Source organism: Triticum aestivum, chromosome 5B (genome assembly GCF_018294505.1).
Source record: "Triticum aestivum cultivar Chinese Spring chromosome 5B, IWGSC CS RefSeq v2.1, whole genome shotgun sequence".
Lineage (NCBI taxonomy): Eukaryota > Viridiplantae > Streptophyta > Magnoliopsida > Poales > Poaceae > Triticum > Triticum aestivum.
This window is the reverse complement of record NC_057807.1, coordinates 109,254,048-109,262,583: the sequence shown is the minus strand read 5'-3', so window position 1 is coordinate 109,262,583 and position 8,536 is coordinate 109,254,048. Positions and strand designations below refer to the sequence as shown.

The following is an 8,536-nucleotide window of genomic DNA, read 5'->3' as shown; positions in this document are numbered from 1 at the left end:
CCTCGGCGCCATCTCCTAGACCACAAGAGGGCTCCATCAAGCATGTCCATCGCCACCGATGGAGTCGTACACACCGCCATCACCACACTACTCATCGGAGTGTCACCTCGAAAAGTAGAGGACGCAACACGAAACATCCTCTTCCTCTCCGTGATGTCCTCCTTGTAGTCCTTCCACCATTGCAATTGGTCTTGATCCATGTCCTTCTTGGACATCATCATGTGCTCTTTCTCTTCCACCATGAGTTCTTTCCATACCTTTGCCTCTTTGAGCTTGATCATCCTCTCCTCCAACTCGGCCTTGCGCTTTGCTTCTTCACGTTTTGCTTCAACTTGTGCAAGCTTGACCTCTTTCTTCTTCTCGGTGATAAGAAGCTTCATCTCCAATGTCTTCGTTGTCAATTCCTCTCTTGCCTTTATCATGTGGTCCATCTTCTCCCTTAGGCTTGACGCCTCTTCTTCCATCTTCACCCTTAGCTTGCCCTTCTTGTTTCCCTCGGGCTTGCCCACGTTCCTCTCCTCCTCATCTTCACTATCGTCCATCCTTAGCATTGCCGACCTCTTGGGTGCGGTCTCTTGATCCCTCAACTTCCACTTGTCAAAGGTTTGAAGAATTGACCAAACATGCTTAAATGGGAATGGCTTGCCCTTGGAAGCGGCCATCTCCTTGTACCTCAAGCCGGCAATTGTCTCCTATCAACCACACATAAATCACATAAGAACCCACCAATAGCATAGTGCACACACATAATCAAAAAAGTGAAGAAATATGTACTTACACAGTCACTCTCCATGGTTCCACTAGGTGGTGCATCCCTCACTTGGTCCATGGCCGCACTCCAACGAGAACAAGCGGGCTTGATCAACTCCCAACGGCCTTGAAGCGACCGGAATGTGCGATGGATGAACCCACTATTCTTCGGCTTGATCCTACAATAGACGTCCTCGATCCTTTGCCAATAGAGTTTACCGGTTTGATCGGTGCCGGTGGTTGCATCCATTCCCACAGCTGCCCAAGCACGAACCAAGAGGACATCTTCCGCCTCGGTGTAGTTTGTCGACCGCGCGTGTGGGCGGGAAGCGGCGGTGAATGCCTCCTCCCCTATCTCGGCCACCTCCTCCTCGTCATCCCCCACCTCCTCCTCATCTTCCTCCTTCTCCTCCAAGTCGTCACCAACCCTAAAGGGGTCTAGAGGCGGAGCTCCGAGGTCCACCTCCGCGTTTTGGAGGAGGTCCATGAACGAGGATGGGTTTGCCATTTCCTCGAACACCTCGTGCGCGGCGGGAGGAGGTTGGGCGACGGCGGCCGCCGCCGGCTTCTTCCGCGCCGCAGGCTTCTTCCGCGGCTTCGAGGCCGCCCCTCGCGGCCCAAGGGAGGCCGCCTTCTGCCGGCTCTTCTTGATAGCCGGGGCGGGGGCGGGGGCGGGTGCCGGCGCGGGCGAGGTGGGCGGGGCGGTGACGGGGGCGGGCGCCGGGGCGGGGGCGGCGGGAGGTGGTGCGAGGCCTGCCCGCCGCCGCTTGGCCCCGACGTGGGTCGCCGCCACCACGTCGGCGACGGCCGGTTGGGCGGGGGCGGGGGCGGGGGCGGGCGCCAGGGCGGGCGACGCGGCGGCCGACGCGGGCGGGACCGGCGGGGCGGGAACGGCGGCCGCGGCGGGCGGGGGCGCGGCGGCGGAGGGGCCTTCCATGGCCGGCGACGAGGAGGAGGGCGCGGGGATGCGGGCGGGAAGGGAGCGGTTGCCTCCCGCGTGAACGAGGAGGCAGCGACGAAGAGGAGTGCGGGTTGGGGGGAGATTTCCCCCTCAACCCCTACTTCTACAGATTGCAAATTGGTTTGAGGGTTGGACCTCTAAATTTTTTTACGGGTTTGAGGGTTTAGAGGTTCTAGTCTACGGCGTTTTTCCGGCGAAAACTGTAAAAAAACGGTTATTTTTAAGGGTTTGAGGGTTTGAGGGCACTACTAGTAATGCTCTTAGAGCCTCATTTTCGCTCTTGTAAGTACTACACGCCACATATGACATCTCATATATATTGCGCCTACACAAGCAATTATAACATGCGTTCCAAACAAAATATGTGTAAAGAACAGGAACAGTAGTACTAGAAATGGGACTGCGTTGTGCCCAAAGCTCCGGACATTTTTCTGAAAACGAGCCCCTCAGCGATCCTCCGAAGATAATCTCTCTTCTCGTGTCGTTGCCTTTTTTATTGCTATCCTAAAATAAAAAATCTGTAGCTACAGTTGCTTAAGTACAACTCATGTTTCAGTTATGGACTTGTGGTTTATTCATCTTGGCCATGTTCTGAACTTCTTCCGATGTAAAAAATGATCATCATAACCATATTTCCCATGTATGAAAGGTAAGTTAAGCTATACTCATGCGAGGTTGTCCACCTAATTCTTAGCATGGGATTTATATGCGAGGAGTCATATACCCTAGAAAGATAAACACCTTAGTTTATTCATGGTGCATTATAGTAATCTGTATGCAGTACAATAGTAGTATCTTTGCATATGTTCCATCTCAAGCCCAATTGGTCAGTATCTTTTCTTATTATTACATCTCTGATTAGTGTACTTTCTTAAATAATTTATCTGCTAATATTTATCCCTTTTGTGAGCAGACATGTTAGGTATGTTATCTTTGTGGTCATTTGCACATATGCTAATGTGAGCTTTGGCATTCAAATCAACTTTCATGTTTGTATCTTTTATCTGCAGTGCACTGTTTGTGATTTAATCATTCACTCCAACTGATAGGATCTGAATCTGGTGGACTCCATACCATGTCATTTAATCTTCTTACATGTTGGAATTTTCATGCAACAACTCACAGTAAATATTTTTTGGCTAAATTGGCCGTACTCACATGAACAATTAGTCGCAGCTTTTTCCTTGGCTCCCAAAATTGAAGTACGGAGATGATACCCAAATTTTGCAGGCTATGATAAAAAATTTACGGTTTAATTGAAGTGAGAATGGAAATTTTCATATCGGCATCCTTATATAAGGCCTTCTCTGTCTTTTAACTAGGGCCACAAACAAGCAAACATGCAGTCATCTATGCTGATGCAACACGATTGACGCTTGTGGCCACCGGCTGGAGGGCTTTCAGGCAAAGGACAATGGTGGCGTGCAAGGACAACCAAGGAGATCACGTCCACCTACTTTCGGTTGTTTGTGTGAGTAGATATCTTCACCATGGCTTCCTGTGAGTATTGTACCGTCAGTTCGCAATCTTCTCTTCTTTGTTAAAATCAAGGTGCAGGTCTCTCTTCACTGGTGAACTATTTGATCTGCATCCCATCTGAAAGGGTACATTACACATCCGGCTTCAGCCATCATCTCTGCTCCGGTAGAACCTATTGCTCACTCCACGATCTGATAGTACAACATTTAGCTCACTCCACAATTTGATAGTACAACATTTTGCATATACCAACAAAACCTCCATGTTCAGTTGTAATTGTACTGTAGTAGTCTGTCGCTGAATTGTGTTGCCCTTTGCTTCTGGATATAGAACTACTCCCTCCATTCCTAAATATTTGTCTTTTTAGAGATTACAAATGGACTACCACATACGGATGTATATAGACATATTTTAGAGTGTAGATTCACCCATTTTACTCCGTATGTAGTCACTTGTTGAAATCTCTAGAAAGACAAATATTTAGGAACGAAGGGAGTACATATCACATGGACCTCTCCCTGAAAGCAAGAACATTTGTTACTTGTGATGTGTGGCTTGTCATTTCTCTTTTACAATTTTAGAAATGGTACAAGCATACAAGTTAATGTAAAAGGGTTAATAAGAACTACACAAATGGAGAAAAAGTTTAGTTGAACATTTTTTGTCGCTAATGTATTTTGTCTTATATACTATTTGTCGTGTTATTATTTAATTGGGATTTTGTTCTGAAAGAAAATAAATATAGATGTGTTAAGTTTTTTCTTCTACTTTGCTTCTATCAAACTAATCCATGATATATGGTATGCAATGCTCTCATGGATGAGCAACCACCTTAAGGTGCTTCAGTAGAGTTCTTCCATTCTTCAGCGAAATATTACATTGACTTTCTATGGCCTTGAAGAAAAAGGCTACAGTTAATTTCTATGAATGAGATGGTAACTACCAAAGGTGTTGGTCTATTGGGCAGGTTGCAAATTTGGCTATTTATGTATTTTATTTTATAATTTGTATCTGGTGTTTGCAAATAGTTGACGTGTTGACATTTTTTCCAAGACACTCATGGTGTGGATTATTGACCTCTTCGATTACTGTCCAACATATATGTGTTATTATACACAAATAACTTTATTTTTAATGATTCCATGCATTTGTGAAAGATCCTGCCATCTTATTGAAAAAATAGACGGGCGCTGCAACGCGCGCCATCAATGATCTAGTGAAGAGGATTATGAACCTCAACCCAGACACATATGAAGGTGAATTCTTCCAAGAAACACATCTTTCCAAAAAAACGCTTCAAGAAATGCTCCACTTCACCCCAGAACATTCAAGTAGACAGCGACAGTGAATCCGACTTCACCCCTGAGCCGAAACAAGAAGAGGTTACTGTTGCGGATGACTTGTCAATGCTTGAACTATTACATAAAGGTGGCCTTCCATATTTTAATGCCGTTGAACCCGATGAGCACGTCATTCATGATAGTGATGATGATGATGCATTCATTGATCCCGAAGCATTTATTGAACCCGACGATCAAGATTATTATTAGTTTATGTCAGGTATTCAATTTGTATTTGATACGTCTCCAATGTATCTATAATTTTTCATTGTACCATGCTATTATATTATCCATCTTGGATGTTTTATATGCATTTATATGCTATTTTATATTATTTTTGGGACTAACCTATTAACCTAGAGCCCGGTGCCAGTTTCTGTTTTTTCCTTGTTTTTTTAGTTTCACAGAAAAGAAATATCAAACGGAGTCCAAATGAGCTTAAAATTTACGATGGTTTTTTATGGACTAGAAGAAGCCCCTGAAGCAAAAGAGTTGTGCCAGAAGAGCCGCGAGGCATCCACAAGGGTGGAGGGCGCGTCCCCCTAGGGCGCACCCCCTGCCTTGTCATCGCCTCGTGGACCCCCCCTGACTTGTTCCCGACGCCAAAAATTTCTATAAATATATAAACCCCCTAGAAATAAACCTAGATTGGGACTTCCGCCGCCACAAGCCTCTGTAGCCACGAAAAATCAATCGGGAGCCAGTTCCGGCACCCTTTCGGAGGGGGAAACCATCATCGATGGCCATCTTCATCATCCCAGCGCTTTCCATGACGAGGAGGGAGTAGTTCACCCTCGGGGCTAAGGGTATGTACCAGTACTATGAGTTTGATCTCTCTCTCTCTCACATGTTCTTGATTTGGCACGATCTTGATGTACCGCGAGCTTTGTTACTATAGTTGAATCATATGGTGTTTCTCCCCCTCTACCTTCTTGTGATGAATTGAGTCTTGCTCTTTGAGGTTTCGTTATGTTGGATTGAGTATTGGATTTGAGAACACTTGATGTATGTCTTGCGATGGAATATCTGTGGTGACAATGGGATGTTCTATTGATTTACTTGATGCTTGTTTTGGCAATCAACTTGCGGATTCCCGTGGTGACATTGGGGTAATCTATGCATAGGGGTTGATGCACGTTTTCGTCCTATGTTCTCTGATAGAAACTTTGGAGTGATTCTTTGTTGCATGTTGAGGGATTGTTATGTGATCCAATTATGTTATCATTGTTGAGAGAACTTGCACTAGTGAAAGTATGAACCCTAGGCCTTGTTTCCAAGCATTGCAATACTGTTTTTGCTCACTTTTACTACTTGCTACCTTGCTGTTTTTATATTTTTCAGATTACAAAAACCTATATCTACCATCCATATTACGCTTGTATCACCATCTCTTCACCAAACTAGTGCACCTATACAATTTACCATTGTATTGGGTGTGCTGGGGACACAAAAGACTCTTCGTTATTCGGTTACAGGGTTGTTTGAGAGAGACCATCTTCATCCTATGCCTACCATGGAATGATAAACCTTAGGTCGTCCATTTGAGGGAAATTTGCTACTGTCCTACAAAACTTTGCACTTGGAGGCCCAACAACGTCTACCAAGATAAAGTTGCGTAGTATACATCAAGCTCTTTTCTAGCGCCATTGCCAGGGAGGTTAGTGATTGAAGGTATATCTTTAGATCTTGCAACTGAATCTTTTAGTTTCTTGTTTTAACTATGCTCCATATTATATCATGTGAAAATTCTATAGGTCACATCATGTTCGACAACCCTTTAAACTTGTCATATGCTATGAGTGAGATCTCCCATATTGCATCATTTCAATCTCAACAGAGTAACTATGACAAGTGCAACGATCCCTTGAGAGCAACGATGATTTGGGATCCCGTGGATTGTCCTCCCCACCGTTCTCTTCGTGCAACGACTAAGCGCATCTATTCTACTTGGCTCTCACACTGTCGGTGGGAAAGGATACCTATGGGATCACAAGAATCCTTACTACGGTTGCAGGGCGCGAGGTTGTGAGAAGAGCAGGATTAGTAATTGACACGAGGATTGTTTACCCAGGTTCGGGCCGCGAGGATGCGTAAAACCCTAGTCCTGCTTGGTGGATGTATTGAGTGTTCTTGAGCTCTCGAACTAGCTACGGATGCTCCGTGGTTTGAAAGAGCCGAATCCTTTTCCTGTATGCCATGGGCCTCCTTTTATAGGCGGAAGGGGCTGCCACAGTGGCACACAGGAGGTGGAAAGAGCCTACAGTGTTGCGAGCTTATCGCTCGTTATTACAGGATAAGACGCATTTAATGCGTGGCTTAGGTGTCCCTTCACTTTATCGGGGACGGGAGCGAGGCCCGTCCCGTCCGTCGCCGCTCCTCCTTGCTTCGACACGCGCCCTGGCCAGCGATGCATGCGGTGCCATGTAGGCAGGCAAGCAACTAAGGTGGCGCGGTGGTGGAGCCTCCATGAAGATCTGCATGCCGCCACGCAGGTGTGTGCTGAGTTGGCCTGGAAGCTGTATGTTGCCATGCAGGTGCCTGCCCAGCTTGTTGGGCTGGCAGCTGCATGCGAATGGCAGCGGGGAGTTCGTTGGTGCGGGCCTGGCAGTGGCCCTGCTGTCGCCTATGGTAAGAGTCTTGTCGGGTGGCCCGGCAAGAGTCCTGTCATGGCGCGCTGGCGTCCCCGGCAAGGATCTTGCCGGGGGTCTTGTGGGTTTCTTTGGTAAGGATCTTGACGGGGAGTGTTGCCCTCTAATCCTCATCTGATCTTGAATATTCTTTGTCTTCACAAAGATCTGCATGCCACCATGGAGGTGCCTCCCGAGCCCTGGTCCAACGTGGTTGTTGACATTGGAAACCGTGGGCTCAAGGGTGGCTCGCTCCGCTGGTGTGGGAGAGCTGCCCCGACAAGGGGCTTGCCGGGGCCGTAGAGGCTGCCCTGGCAAGGGCCTTGCCGGGGAAACCTGCTTCGCCCGTCTTCACTTTGTGGCCTTGGTCCTTGATGTTGCCTTGTTTGTCTCGTGCCTTCGGCTTCTCTCCGGCTTCCCTCCTTTGCCCTACTATGTGTGGCCACGGTGCGTGGCCCTGACTGCCCGTGCACAAGTAAAGGGGTCAAAAGGAGAGCCCCTACTTTTGTACATCGACAGGAGCCCCCGGGCCTGGGCCATACATAAGCGCGACACGTTGTTGGGCCAGGCCCAGAACGGTGTGCGGGGAGGCGCGGTAGATTTTACCGCGGTAACTGTTTCGTCCGCTGCGCTTCCCACGGCCTGCGTTGAACATGCGTCGTGGTGGAGCGTGCGTGATGTGGGAGGCATGCGTGGGATGGTTCTTGTACGCATCCGTCATATCGCAGTTAATGGGAAAGGAGGCGGCCCGCGCCTTCCCCGTAAAAAGGAATAGCCGTGGGCGCGCTGCTCACTTTACCCCCCTCCTTGCGCCTTCTCCAATCTTAGAACCGCCGCCCCCTTTCTTCCTTCTTCTCGAGCCCCCTATCTCCGTCCACAGTCGCTGCGTTTCCACTGTTCTCTGCTCTCTTGCCTCTCGCAACCGCCATGGCGCCCAAATCCTGCAAAAGCAAAGGAGTGGCTAAAGACGCCGGGTGGCGGAGCAGCCGGAGAGCGAGCTGGTGGCGCGACGGGCGCAGTCCACCTACTTTCCCTCGACGGTCAACGTGCCCGAGCTCCGAGAGTTCTTCAAAGATCTGTGGGGGGTGAAGATGAGAGGAGAGAAGACGGGGCATCCAGCCACGCACGTCATTCCCGCCAGCGCCGGGGCCGCCCCAAATCGGTACCCCTTCTTCGTTGTCCAAGCGCGCCCGGACGCCATCGCCTCCCCCTTCGCCGGCAAACATTGGCACAGGGATCGCGTTCGACTTCGGGCCCCTCAGCCCGGAGAGGAAGAGGAAAGCAACAGAGGAGGAGGAGGAAGAGTAAGCTCTGCTTTCTCCCTGCTCTCTTTTTTTTGTTCCTCCAAGGGTGCCGCCTATTCTGAATTGTGCTTATCT

At 48.5% G+C, this 8,536-nt stretch overlaps 1 long non-coding RNA gene across 1 annotated transcript; it reads left to right on the top strand.

Moving 5' to 3' along the window:
• Window positions 1-1,622: 1,622 nt before the first annotated feature.
• Window positions 1,623-4,013, top strand: LOC123110673 (uncharacterized). Its single transcript, XR_006453545.1, has 2 exons — window positions 1,623-3,182; window positions 3,269-4,013. It is a non-coding gene; the product is annotated as an uncharacterized lncRNA (long non-coding RNA).
• Window positions 4,014-8,536: the final 4,523 nt, after the last annotated feature.